This window comes from Marmota flaviventris, chromosome 9 (genome assembly GCF_047511675.1).
Source record: "Marmota flaviventris isolate mMarFla1 chromosome 9, mMarFla1.hap1, whole genome shotgun sequence".
Taxonomy (NCBI): Eukaryota; Metazoa; Chordata; class Mammalia; order Rodentia; family Sciuridae; genus Marmota; species Marmota flaviventris.
Window position 1 is genome coordinate 123,138,208 of NC_092506.1, and position 14,562 is coordinate 123,152,769.

The 14,562-nt window shown below is 31.0% G+C and overlaps 1 pseudogene; it reads right to left on the reverse strand.

The window, feature by feature from the left end:
* Positions 1–14,562, reverse strand: part of LOC139707138 (zona pellucida-binding protein 1-like) — a 57,694-nt pseudogene that overhangs the window by 7,887 nt on the left and 35,245 nt on the right.

The window sequence follows — 14,562 nt, forward strand, 5'->3', positions numbered from 1 at the left end:
CAACTACAAGAATGAGATCCTAATTAGAATAAATTATATTCTATGTATGTATAATATATCAAAATACATTCTACTGTCATGTGTATCTAAAAAGAATAACCAAAAATATATATTTCTTTAAAAACCCATAGTTGATTTAAAAAGAATAGATCCAATCATATGCTCTTTGCAAGATCTCATAGGTAGGGACACTCACAGGCTGAATATATAAGGATGGGGGTGGGGAAAAGCCACACTAACAGAATCTCAAAACAAGCCAGAATATCCATTCTCCTATCTGAAAAAGCTGAATCTAAGCAAAAATTAATCATAATAAGATGTCATAAAAGCTAAGACAAAGAGGGCCATTTTATTCTGGTAAAGGAAATACAAAGAGAAGAAATAATGACAAGGTATATGCAACAAATGTCAATGCACCTAATTACATTAAAAAATACTTCTTGACATTAAATCCTAGATAGACCACAATACAATAATAGTGGGAAATTACAACAAACATCACCAAGACATAAAAATCAATAAAAATGAATCCAACTTAAGTAATACTATAAATCAAATGAACCAAAGAGATATCTATAAAATATTCCACCCCAAAACAGCTGAATTTATTCTGTTCTCAGCAGCTTATTGAAGCATCTTTAAAACAAACCATATTCTAGGTTACAATGTTAAGTCTTAGCAAATACAAAAAAGAAAACTTATATAATTCCATGTATCACATTGGAAAGAAACTACAACACCAAGAAAAATAACAGAAATCACACAAATTCATGGGGATTAAACAATATTTTAAATTAAGAATGAATCAAAGAAAAAATAAGGGAAGAAATTCTTAGAAACAAATAAAGACAGAGATACAGCATATCAAAATTCCTGGGACTGTGTGAAAGAAATACTAAGAGGAAAACTGATTGCATTGAGTGCCTACACTAAAAGAAAATAAGATTCCAAAAATTAAACATCTTGCACCTCAAAGTCTTAGAAAAGAAGAACAAACAAATTCCAAAATCAATGGAAGACCAGGAAATAATAAAAATCGGAGTTAAAACTAATGAAATTGAGAATTTAAACAACACGAGATCAACACAACAAAAAGTTGGTTCTTCCAAAAGACAAGTAATATTGATAAATCCTTAGCCAAACTAACCAAAGAAAGAGAGAAAAGACCCAAATCTACAATGCAATTAATCACTTAAACAGAAATAAGAACAAGAATCATATGATCATCTCAATAGATGCAGGAAAGGCCTTTGATAAAATACAGCAACCATTCATGTTAAAAAAAAAACACTGGAGAAACTAGGGATAGAAGGAACTTATTTCAGCATTATAAAGGCAACACATGACAAACCCAAAGACAGTATCACACAAATGGAAATACATACTACAAACTTCCTAAAACATGTTCATGATCTGTATGCTGAAAATGCAAAATGCAAAATGCTAATACAAGATGTATTAGAAGACATAAGAGTCATATCATGTTTGTAGGATGAAAAAAATCAATATGCATATGCAATAAGCCAAAATAGGTTTAATGTAATTCCTACTGAAATCCCAGAAAATATCTTTCAGGGAAATACAACCATTTTCAAAATGTATTATAGAGAAGTATTGAGCCTGAAATAGCTAACTACAACAGTGTTGACAAAACACATATACAGTGGAATGAGTAACTACCTGTTATTAAGACTTAGTACACAACTAGAAAGGAAATAGTTTATAGGAATATAAATTTTCAAAATGGTTTCTCCTGATCTTCTGTATTTCAGAAGTGTCTGTGGTAACAACTCATTTCTTATCTCTAATTCTGTTTATTTTTAAAAACAATGACAAATTTCTGGACACAAATGATCTACCCCAATTGAACCAAAAAGATTCAGAAAACCTAAACAAACCAATATCCAGAAATGAAATTGAAACAGCAATTAAAAGCCTACCAACAACAAAAAGCCCAGGACCAGATGGATTCTTAACTGAGTTCTATCAGACATTAAAGAAGAACTAACACACCAGTCTCCCTCAAATTATTCCATAAAATTGAAATTTTCCCTGAAATTAATTCTAAGAAGCTAGTATAACCCTGCTACCCAAATCAGACAAAGACACATCTAGGACACATCTAGGAAACCAAACACCAATGCCCCTGATAAACATACATGCAAAAATCCTCAACAAGATATTAGAAAACTGCATTTTAAAAACCTATGAATAAGATGATCAAGTAGGTTTCATTTCAGGGATACAAGGTTGGTTCAATATATGCAAACAATAATAAAAACTGATCTCATAAAAATTAAAAACTTCTTGGTAAGAATTCATGTGAATATGAGGATTACACAGCTTACAATGTAAAAAAAAATACAAATAAAAAATTTCAAAGAGGACCATTACCAAGAAGATATGAAGAACCCTCTAAATCATCAATTTTAAAAAACAATACAATGAAAAGATGAGCAAAAATATTTAACAGACATTTTACCTAAGATTTTGTAGGTGGCAAATAAACATGAAAAGAGGATTAACATAATAAACCATTAGAGAAATGCAAATTAAAACCATAATGGAATATTAGGACAAAACTAGAATAAAATACTGATAAATATAATGCAGATGTGGAGGGCATTTTTCAATAAAATCATAAAAAAAATTGATGAAATTTAATATCCGTTTATAATATACACCAGTAAATGGGAATAGAAAAGAATTTCCTCATTCTGATAAAAGGCACTTATGAAAACTAGAGTGAACATCACACTCGATGGGGAAAGATTAAATGCTTTTCCCCTAGGACTAGAAACAAGAAAAAAAGATGTCCATGCTCACCACATCTATTCACGGTTATTCTGTAGATTCTAGCATTCAAACAAGATCAGACAAAGAAATAAAAAGCATAAAAATTAGAATGTAGTAAAAATGTGTCCATTGTAGATTACATGATGTATTACCAAAAAAATCCTAATTAATCTATAAAACACTGGAACTAACAAGTGAATTTAGAAAGTGGCATGATATAAGGTTAGTATGCAAATATCTACTGGAAATTGAAACAATTTGGGACAACTGCAACAATGATTTGTCCATTTTTTTCCCCAGTACTGAGGATTGAACCCAGGAGGGCCTACCACATGCTGGGCAAGCACTGAGCTACATTCCCAGCCTTTAAAATTTTATTTTGAGACAAGAGTCTCACTTAGTTGCCCCAACTGACCTCAAACTTGTGATCCTCCTTACCGAGTCTCCTTAGTAGATGTGACATTATAAATAATAATTATGTATTGACTAGCAATGGCAAAGAAGGCCAAATAAATGGAAAAGCATTCTTTTTATATAATCAGTTACAAAATATTAAATTTGAAAATATTCTATAAAATATCAATTATATTACTTTTATTACTGAATGAAATTTTATTTTTATTGTTGAAATTCCTAACTGTGGGGGTCAGATAATTTTATAAATAGCTAAGAAGCTTACTTAAACACTGAGCATGTTCATTCAACTTTTTTTTTTTCTTTTCCAGGGTCACATAACATACCTTAGATAGTCTTTTAGAAGATTCACAATTATGATCTGTACATGGCTTGGGTTCTTTTTCAGTATCTAGATATGAAAGTGAGAAAATATATTATATTTTATCAAGGTTCTAATGTACTGCATCACAATATTTAAATTGGATTTTGAAGATCATTTGTCTAATATTCCTCTTCCATTAAAAATTTAAGCAATTTTTTCTAATATTATGTAACTCTTCAGAATGAACCTAAGCCAAATATTTGTTTTATGTAAATCAAGAAAACCTCTCTTCTATAATAAACTTAATTAAATTTCTTGATAATGCTTGGTTATTTTTATTTTATAAAAGTTTAATGATAGATTTATTTCAACTTGTATAGCATATGTATGCATAAGTGTGTGTACATTCATTCAATCGTATATTTAACTCTGACCATATATTATAATGTGTGTCACTAGCTCAAATCAATTCTTAATGTTTTCCGATAAAGTGATAAATGCAAGATGAACTCTGCTAATAATACTGGAAAGAAAATGAGACTGGATTATGGTAGTGGCCATCATAACTGAAATGAAAAACATATTCATACACTTATGTCTCATTATTTATCAAATAACTACCAGGAGCCAACTATGCGCCAGATAGTATTGTTCTAGGTATTTGGAATATATAAGTAAACAAATTCAATACTGAAAAAATTCCTACTATACTACCAAGACTTAAAACTGAAAGTAGAAATAGGAAACAAAGGATTTCTATTAATAATCTTTCTGAATCATAGCATCAATCTCACTGCCTCATTAAAGCTCTAAAACCTTTATTTTCTCTCAACTATTCATCAAAATATATAGAAAGAAATCTTATTTTGAGTCCTAGATCTATCACTAATAAACAGATAAACAGACATATTATTTACTCTCAAGATTTTCACATTCTATAAAAGAATAGGCTGAATAATGTGAATTTCCCCCATTCTTTAACATTTGTGTGAATATGATTAAAATCATAAATATTTCAGACCAACAAAGCTACTAATATTTTAGCCATTAGCAATCATAACAACTTGATTTTCCCTATACTCCTACCCATATCTCTCATTAGTTATTATAGAGTGCTCCAAAAATGTATACATGATATTGTTTGTTTTCTATACAATTCTTTCTAAAAATCAACAATTTACTATGGAAGACCTCAATCATCCATCTCCTTAGTAATATCTCCCATACATTAGAGCCCACAGAGTGTCTAAAAAACTTTAATGTGTATTTACTAGATAAAATCTTTGAATCAACTATCTCCCATATGTTCAAGGAGCTGGAGAAAATTATGGACAAAAAAACTAAAAAAAATCAGGAAAATCCTGTCTTGACAAAGAATATAAAAAAGTTAAATAATACAAAGGAATCTAATAAAAATTCTAGAACACAAAATTACAACAAATGAAAGGAATTTATAAAGATTTTTAAAATGGATTGAGCAGTCAGAAAAAAGAATCAATCAACTTGAAGATAGTCATTAAAAGTATTTAGTCAGTGAAGAACATAAAAAAATGAAGTTAGGAGACCTGTAGGATAACACCAAATGTATCACATACACATAAAATCGGAGTTAAAATAAGAGAAAAAAAAAAAGAAAACAGAATGAATATTTAAATAACAAACAGTTAAAATTTCCCAAATTTGAAAAACAATTATGTTTGCTTTCATCTACTTTCTCTGAAATTATGATACTCCAGCTTTTTAATTTTGATTCATATAAGCATGGCATATTTTTCTCCATCTCTTTGCTCACATATAATGAGTCTTATAATAAGATCAACATCAGACTTCTCATTAAAAACCATGGAGGGTAGTATATATTGTTCATACTGAACCTTTTTAAAATATAAAGAAAAGGTTCAGTATGAACAATATATACTACCCTCCATGACTCATTATATGTGACAAATTACTTCTTTCTTGCAGCTTTCAAGATTCTGTCTTTCTCTTTCACACTTGACAGTTTGATTATAATATGACACAATGTGGAATTCCTTGCATTTCCCCTGGGATTTATGTGGATTTCTCTGATCATCTTATACATGTAAATTTATACCTTTTTCAAATTTGGGAAATTTTAACTGTTTGTTATTTAAATATTCATTCTGTTTTGTTTTTCTTTTCTCTTATTTTAACTCCGATTTTATGTGTATGTGATACATTTGGTGTTATCCTACAGGTCTCCTAACTTCATTATTTTATGTTCTTCACTGACTAAATACTTTTAATGACTATCTTCAAGTTGATTGATTCTTTTTTCTGACTGCTCAATCCATTTTAAAATCTTTATGAATTCCTTTCATTTGCCATGCTTATATGAATCAAAATAAAAAAGCTGGAGTATCATAATTTCAGAGAAAGTAGATGAAAGCAAACATAATTATCAGGAATAAATCAATTATCCACAAAGACACCAGAATCTCTAATGTGTATGTACCTAACAATAGAGAACACAGCAACGTGAGGCAAAATATTATTAAAACTGTAAGGAAAATACAAGAAACAACTATTATATGTGGAGATATCAATACCTCTCTATTAGTAACTAAAAAATCTAAAAAGCAAAAAAGTGAAAAAGAATACAGTTGACCTGAGAAATACCACCCTTCAATTGTACTAAACTGACATTCAGAAAATATTTCATACAACAACAGTAAATGAACATTATTTTCAAGCTCACATTAAACCTTCACTAATAGGATCACATTTGGGGTCATATTAAAGATATTAACATTTTTTAAAAAAAATATAAACAATACAATGTATGCATTCAGTCCACAAAAGCATCAAACTATAAATCCATAACAGAAAATACCTGGAAAATCCCAAGAACCTTGACATTTAAAACATTAATATATAACTTATGATTTGTCAAGAAAAATTATATATTTCAAACTACATAAATGTGAAAACACAACTTATTAAAATTTGTGGCACAGAGTGCTTACAGAGAAATTTATAACAAAGTGAATACACATTAGAGAAGATAAAAATTCAATAATCAAAGCTTCCATTAAGGAAAATAAATAAAAGCAAAGCTATCCTTCAGAATCAGTGAAGAAATAAAAATCTTCCAAGAAAAACAACAACTAAAAGAATTCAGGAGTACTAAGGCAGCACTACAAAAATACTTAAAGAAATACTACACATAAAAGTTTTGTTTGGTTTTGAAGAAGAAGAGAAGAAGAAGAAAGAAAAAATCCCTGAGTTTGTGAATAGATGAATTTCATTAGAAAAGTAGCTGAGAAAATGAGTATTAGGACTGAATTAAACATTAGAAATGAATAAAAAATGGGAGGAAATAAATACCTGTAATAACACAATATAAATGGTCTCCACATTTAAATTAAAAAAAAAACATAAACTAGCAGACTGAATTAAAAAACAAGACCTAATCATATGTTGCTTACTTACAGGAAAAGACATTCATAAGCTGAAGGGAAAGAATGGAAAATGATATTCCATGCAAATGAAGGTCTAAAGCAAGAAGGAATAACTATTCTCATTTTGGATAAGGCAGACTTCAAGACAAAATTAAGAAGAGACAAAGAAGGTCACTTCATACTGGGAAGAATCCAAAAGGAAAACAAAATGATAGTAAATACGTGTGCCCCAAATTATTTAATTACATAAAATACACACTATTCAACATAAAGATTCTGATGCCGATACAATAATACTAGATGATTTCAATATACTTCTTTCATGAAGAGACAGACTGTCCAAATATAAAACTAATAAAAATTCTTTTGTCAAACCTAAAAAATAATACATATGAAATGGAACTAAAAGACATCTATAGAATATTTCATGTAACAACAGCTGAATTCAGTCTCTTCTCAGACTCTCATAGAACCTTCTTTAAAATAGACAACATCTTAGATCATGAAGCAAGTCTTACAAGATTTTTAAAAAATAAATTTAACTTCTTGCACTTAACAGATGACAAGAAAATGAAATTAGAAATCATTAGCAAGAAAAACAAACAATAGAAATTACATAAATACATGGAGATTGAACAATACACCTTTTTTTTTTTTTTTTTTTTTTTTTTTTTGTTACCGGGGATTGAATTCAGGGGCACTTGACCACTGAGCCATATCCCTAGCCCCATTTTGTATTTTATTTAGAGACAGGGTCTCACTGAGTTGCTCACCATTGCTTAGGCTAGCTTTGAACTCGTGATCCTCCTGTCTTAAGCCTCCCAAACAGCTGGGATTTCAAGCCTGTGCCACCACACAGTGAACAATACACTTTTGAATGATGAACAGATCAGAGATGAAATCAGGGGATAAATTTGAAAATTCCTAGAAATAAAGGAGAATAGCAAATACAACACACCAGAATCTCTGGGACACTATGAAGTGGTTTCAAAGAGGAAAGTTTATAGCTATGCGTGCTTATGTGCATACATCATAAAAATCCCACATAAACAACCTAGTATGTATCTCAAGGTCCTAGAAAAATAAGAATAAAACAATTCCAAAATAGTAGAAGGGAAGATCACAAATGAAATTATTAAATATACAATAAAAAAACAATACAAAAGATCAATGAAAGAGGAGTTGGTTCTTTTGAAGGATAAACAATATTGATAAACCTTTAACAAATTAACCAAAGTAAAGACTCAAATTAATAAAAATAGAGATAAAGAAGAAGATATTGCCAAAGACATTTCTGAAATCAAGAGATTAATTAGTGACTATTTTAAAAACTTATATTCCAATAAATTGGAAAATCTAGAAGAAATAGACAGATTTCTAGACATGTATGACCCAAACAAAATTGAAACAAAAAAAGAAGATAATATCTAAACAAATTGATAATAAGCAATGAGACTGAGGCTATAATTTAAAAAAATACAAAACAACAGCAACAAAGTAAACCTCTCCAACAATGAAAATCCCAGGACCAAATCTTTCCCCAGATGCATTTTACCAGACCTTTAAAGAAGAACTATAATCAATGATCGTCAAATTATTCCATGAAGTTGAAGGTGGAAAGAACACCTGTAAACACCTGTATTCATTTTATGAAGCCAATCTTATCCTGATACCAAAACCAGATAAGAAGACATCAAGAAAAGAAAACTACAGACCAATGTGCCTGATAAACATAGATACAAAAATCCTTAAAAACATTAGCAATTTGTATTCAAATGCATTAAGAAGATTTTACATTAGGATCAAGTTGCTTTTACCCCAAGGATACAAGGTTGACTGGACATATGCAAACCAAAAAATATTATTCATCACAAATGCAGAATTAAGGGAAAATCATATGACTACCTCAAAAGATGCAGAAAAAAAGCCTTTTACAAAATTCAATACCCATTTATGATAAAAACACTGAAGAAACTAGGGACAGAATAAACTCATCAATGAACCTCATCAATGCTATATATGAAAATCCCAAAGCCAGCATCATATTGAATAGGGAAAAATTGAAATCATCTTCTCTAAAATTAGGAGCAAGACTAAAATATCCATTCTGACCTCTCCTACAAAATATAGTACTTGAAATTTTAGCCAGAGCAGTTAGTCAAGAGAAGGAAATAAAAGGATACAAGTTTTACAAGAAGAAGTCAAATTATCAGTGTTTCTAAATGATATAATCCTACACTTAAAAGATTCAAAAACCCCACCACAAGACTTTCAAAGTTGATAAATAAATTCAGCAAAATAGCAGAAAACAAAAATCAAAAAATAATAGCTTTTCTATATGTCAATAAGGAATCTGCTGAATAATGAATGAACCAAATTGATTCACAATAGAATAAAAAAATAAGACTAAATCTAACCAAGGAGGTGAACAATCTTAACAATAAAAACATGATCCCCATCAAAATGTCAATGACATTCTTCACAACATATTCCTACAATTTTATGAAAGGTAAAAAAATCCGGAATAGTCAAAGCGATTCTAATTAAAAAGAGTAATGTTAGAGGCATTACAATACCTGATTGAAAATTATACTACAGAGCCATAGTAACTAAAACAGCACAATACCACACAAAATCAAACATGCAGACCAGCAGAGCAGAATACAAAACAGAGATAAGTCCACATAGTATAGCAGTGGTAGTGAAATAGACATGAAGATCAATGGAATAGTACAGAAGACAAAGGAACAAACCCACATACATACAGTCATCTGATTCTTAACACATGTGCCAAAAGCATTCAATGGAGAAAGGACAGCCTTTTAAACAAATGGCACTGAAGAAAACTGGATATCCATATGTAAAACGCAAACTTAGTGAACCTAGGGCCCAATTTCGCACCCTTCATAATCGCTAACTTAAAGAAAATGAAAGACCTAGTAATGAAGAGAAATTTTGCATCTTCTAGAAGAAAACACAGGGTCTAACATGTAGGAGCAGGCAGTAACTTCCCCAATATGACCCTAAAGTTCAGAAAGTAACACCAACAATTAATAAGTGGAATGATATTAGATTGAAAAACTTCTATAGAGCAAAAGAATCAAGACTATAAAGAGAGAGCAAATATAATATAAGAAAATCTTTGTCAGTTACTCTTAAGACACAGGATTAATATCTAAAATATACAGAAAAAAACTTAGCACTGAAAAAAAAAAAACCAACCAATTTAATAAATGGGCAAAGGATCTAAACAGGCATTTCTCAAAAGAAAAAATAGAAATGACCAAAAATATGTGAAAAAAGTGTTAGCAATCAAGAAAGTACAAATCAAAACAACACTGAACTTACATCTTACTCAATTAAAACAGCAATCATCAAGAATACAAATAATAATAATAAATGCTGGTGAAGATGGGGGGAACACTTATACACTGTTGGTAGGGTTGTGAATTAGTGAAACCATTAAAAAAGTTAAGTATGGAGTTTCTCAAAAGAGTAGGAATAGAACCAACATATGAGCTCAGTGTTTTCCAGAAGAACTAAAGGCATCATACTGTGGTTATACATGTGTATGCATGGTATAGTAGCACAATTTACAATGACCAAGTTATGGAACCAGCTGGTGTCCATCAACTAATGGATAGGCAAAATGTGATATATATACACAATGGAATTTTATGAAGGCATAAAGAGCAAAATTATAGGACTTGCAAGTAAATGGATGGAAGCATAGAACATCATGTTAAATGAAATAAAACAGACTAAGAAATATCAAGGGCCATATATTTTTCTCTTATATGTGGGAGTTAGAAGGAAAATGCACAAAGAGGATGGTCCTGAAAAGAGAAGGAAGACAGTACACCAGAGGTTGAAGATTGGAGAGAGGGAGGAGAGGATAGAAAGGAAAGGTACTGAGAAATGAAACTGACCAAATTATGTTATGTACATATAAAATATGCCACAATGAATCCATTATTTTGTATAATTATATCAATAAGAACTAAATTTGTCACTAAGTTTTCTATACTGATAACTATAAAACACTCTGAAATGAAGCAAAGTTCTTAAATTAATGGATAGATATTCTATGTTTGTAAACTAACATACAATACTGTTAAGCTGGCAATAATACCCAAACCCATATACAGATTTTAATAGAATCCCTAGCAAAATTCCAATGGCTTTTTTTTGTGTGTGGCAAAAATAGAGTAGCAGATAGTAAACTATGTAATTGCAATCAACATCAAGCTGTCATAGAAACACTGAGAAGTTACAAAATTTACAAAGTCTTTGGATTTTTGAAAAACTAAAAAACTAAACAAACAGTCTGCCTCTGGTAATTTGTTTTAGGGATTGGAGACAAATTTCAGGGTTTTTGTTTTTTTGGTTTTTTTTTTTTTGAGAAAAACTTGGCAAGGAAGATCAAGACTGGAAATTAGGTTGAAATGCTTATGTCCTTTGCCTTTAAATCTAAATGTCATACAATTGTCTTTCAAAATTCAATACTAAATGATCAAAATATGAATGGGAGAGAAAAGAAAGAGAAGAAAAAGTTAGGGAAATAGGTAAGTATCATCAAACACTGATTACAGAGAAATCAAAGGAAAATATGGAAGAAGAAAGGAATATAGCAAGCAATAGCTTTTGAGATGAAATGGGAGGGGAAGCATGCTATAAAACACATGAATGAGCTCAGTGGAATGCTGTGATGCATGCCTGTAACATAGAGGCTAAAGCAGGAGGATCATAATTTCAAGGCCTACCTGAAACAACTTAATAAGAACAAGTCTCAAAATAAAAAAAAAATAATGTAGTTCAGTGGTAATATACATGTAGGTTCAATCCCCACTATAGAAAAACATCAAATTTTTTTTAAAAGACACAAAATTAAAACACACACACACACACACACACACACACACACACACACGGATGGCTACTCCCGAGACAGCATTCCTTTTTTTCTATTTTTTTAAATTTTATTTATTCTAATTTGTTATATATGACAGAAGAATGCTATTCAATTCATATTACACATATAGAGCACAATTTTTCATGTCTCTGGTAGTACACAAAGTAGAGTTACACCATTTGTGTCTTCATAGATGTAGTTAGGGTAATGACGTCCATCTCATTCCACGGTCTTTCTTACCTTCATACCCTTTCCCTTCCCCTTCCTCCCCTTTTCCCTATCTAAAGTTTGTCTATTGCTTCCATGCTCCCCCAGCATCCCCTTTATGAATAAGCATTCTTGTGTAAGAGAAATCATTTGGCATTTGGTTTTTAGAGATTGGCTTACTTCACTTAGCATTATATTCTCCAACTCTATCCATTTACCTGCAAATGCCATGATTTTATTCTCTTAACGCTGAGTAATAATCCATTGTATATATATACCACATTTTCTTTATCCATTCATCTACTGAAGGGCAATTAGGTTGATTCCACAATTTATCTGTTGTGAACTGTGCTGCTATAAAATTGGTGTGGCTGTGTCCCTGTAGTATCCTGTTTTTAAGTCCTTTGGATATAAACCAGGAGTGGGATAGCTGGGTCAAATTGTAGTTCCATTCCCAGTTTTCCATACTTCTTTCCATATGGCTGCACCAATTTGTAGTCCCACCAGCAACATATGAGAGTGCCCTTTTCCCCACATACTTGCCAACACTTATCGCCAACACATAGTATTTTTAATAGCTGCCATGACTGGAGGGAGATGAAATTTTAGAGTAGTTTTGATTTGCATTTCTATAATTACTAGAGATGATGAACATTTTTTCATACATTTGTTGATTAACTTTCCATCAGCTTCTGAGAAGTCTCTGTTCAGTTCTTTGGTCCATTTATTGATTGGGTTATTTGTTTTTTTTGAAGTAAGATTTTTGAGTTCTTTATCTTTCCTAGAGATTAGCACTCGATGTTATGCACATGTGGTAAAAAGTTGCTCCCATTCTGTAGGATCCCTGAAAGAGCATTCTTAAACAGACCATTTATAAATCTAAAATCCATGCAACTCAAGTTGATTCTTTGTCTTTAGGCTTCCCTTTAGATCAAGAAAAGTACAGGAAGCTAAATGGTTGTCTGGTCTACAATGTTAACCAACCTTCTAATTAGATGTTTTCACATATTAAACCATTGTAACTAAATATCACAATATATCCTATGCTAAATTCCATCCTATAGTAAATTATCAAAGGAGGGTTTAAGTTATTTGAAAGAGCAAACTTCTCATTGAGTACCTAAATTGGGACTTTATTTGGGAGTTATTAGCCCTAAAATCAAAACACAGAATAGAAAATATACTTAATTTATACAATTTATATTCCAAAAATATTGCTGGTAATTCATAAAGTATTCAAAATTGGTTATGTGATTTATTTTTTTTAAGAAAGTTTTTACACTTACCTGAAAATGTAAAGAACAATTCATTTTGTAAACCAGCTCTTTGCATTTTAACACGATGGCATTCAGATTTAAGTAAGGAAATTTCACATGAAAGGTCAAGAACCAATTTGCTTAAAATCTGAAGAAGTTTCTTCTCAAAGGAAATATTATAGATACTATTGCAGGGAGCTGCATGGTACCGAGCTGTGAACTGATAATAATAATGAGGTTCACAGTATGCTGTAGAAAATTAAACAGAGAAAGATACAATCTTGATTATTTAAATAATTCAAATACATACTGCAACTAATCATAATTTGGTGTAAATTCATATATGTAGCTACATTCATTTTTACTTAACAAATGCTTACCTAGCAGTTATTAAATGTCAAATACCATTACAGGAAATTTAAAAATAGTGACCCATTTAAATCTCTTAACATCATTTAAAATTGACATTGTTATAATACTCTTCATGAAGAAAATGAGGTACACAGAGATTATGTCACATGACTAATGTCTATGCTATCAAAAGAAAGAAAAGCAAAGATTTTCAAGATGGTGGAACAGGAGAGGTTTTTTTTTTTTTTTTTTTTTTTCCCCTGGCTGCTCAGTGGCATGAAACCAAGAAAGCAACTCAGCAGATTCTTAGAAAGGTAGGTAAAAAAAAATTTAAAAATAGACTTTACCAGGAACTAATATTGAACATTCAAAACAGAAAGGGAACTCAGGAGGTTGGCTATAATAAAATAAGGAAATGCCAGGTGCAGTGACACAGGCCTATAATCCCAGCAGTTGGGGAGGCTAAATCAGGAGGATCCTGAGTTCAAAGTCAGCCTCAGCAACAGCAAGGACTTATTAGCAAATCAGCAAGACCCTGTCTCAAAATAAAATTCAAAATAGGATTGGGGTTGTGGCTCAGTAGTTGAGTGCCCTTGAGTTCAATCCCCAGTATTAAAAAAAATAAAAGAAAGCAAGTAATCCCCAGCACCATTGCTGCCACTGGTGGTGCACTCAGAGTGCTTCCCAGACAAGCAAAGTGGAAAGATAAGAGAATTAAGTAAAGGAACCCACATTTTTAGGAGACCACTGGTGTGTCTGGGTATAGAGATGTCAAAGTTCAAAGACACTACACACTAACTCAAAAAAGCACTCTGCACAATATCCTAGTGAAGAAAAGAAGCCACATCTCTCCAAGTTGCCTACAGAAAACAGGATGGAGCCATTCTGCAGGTGCAGTAC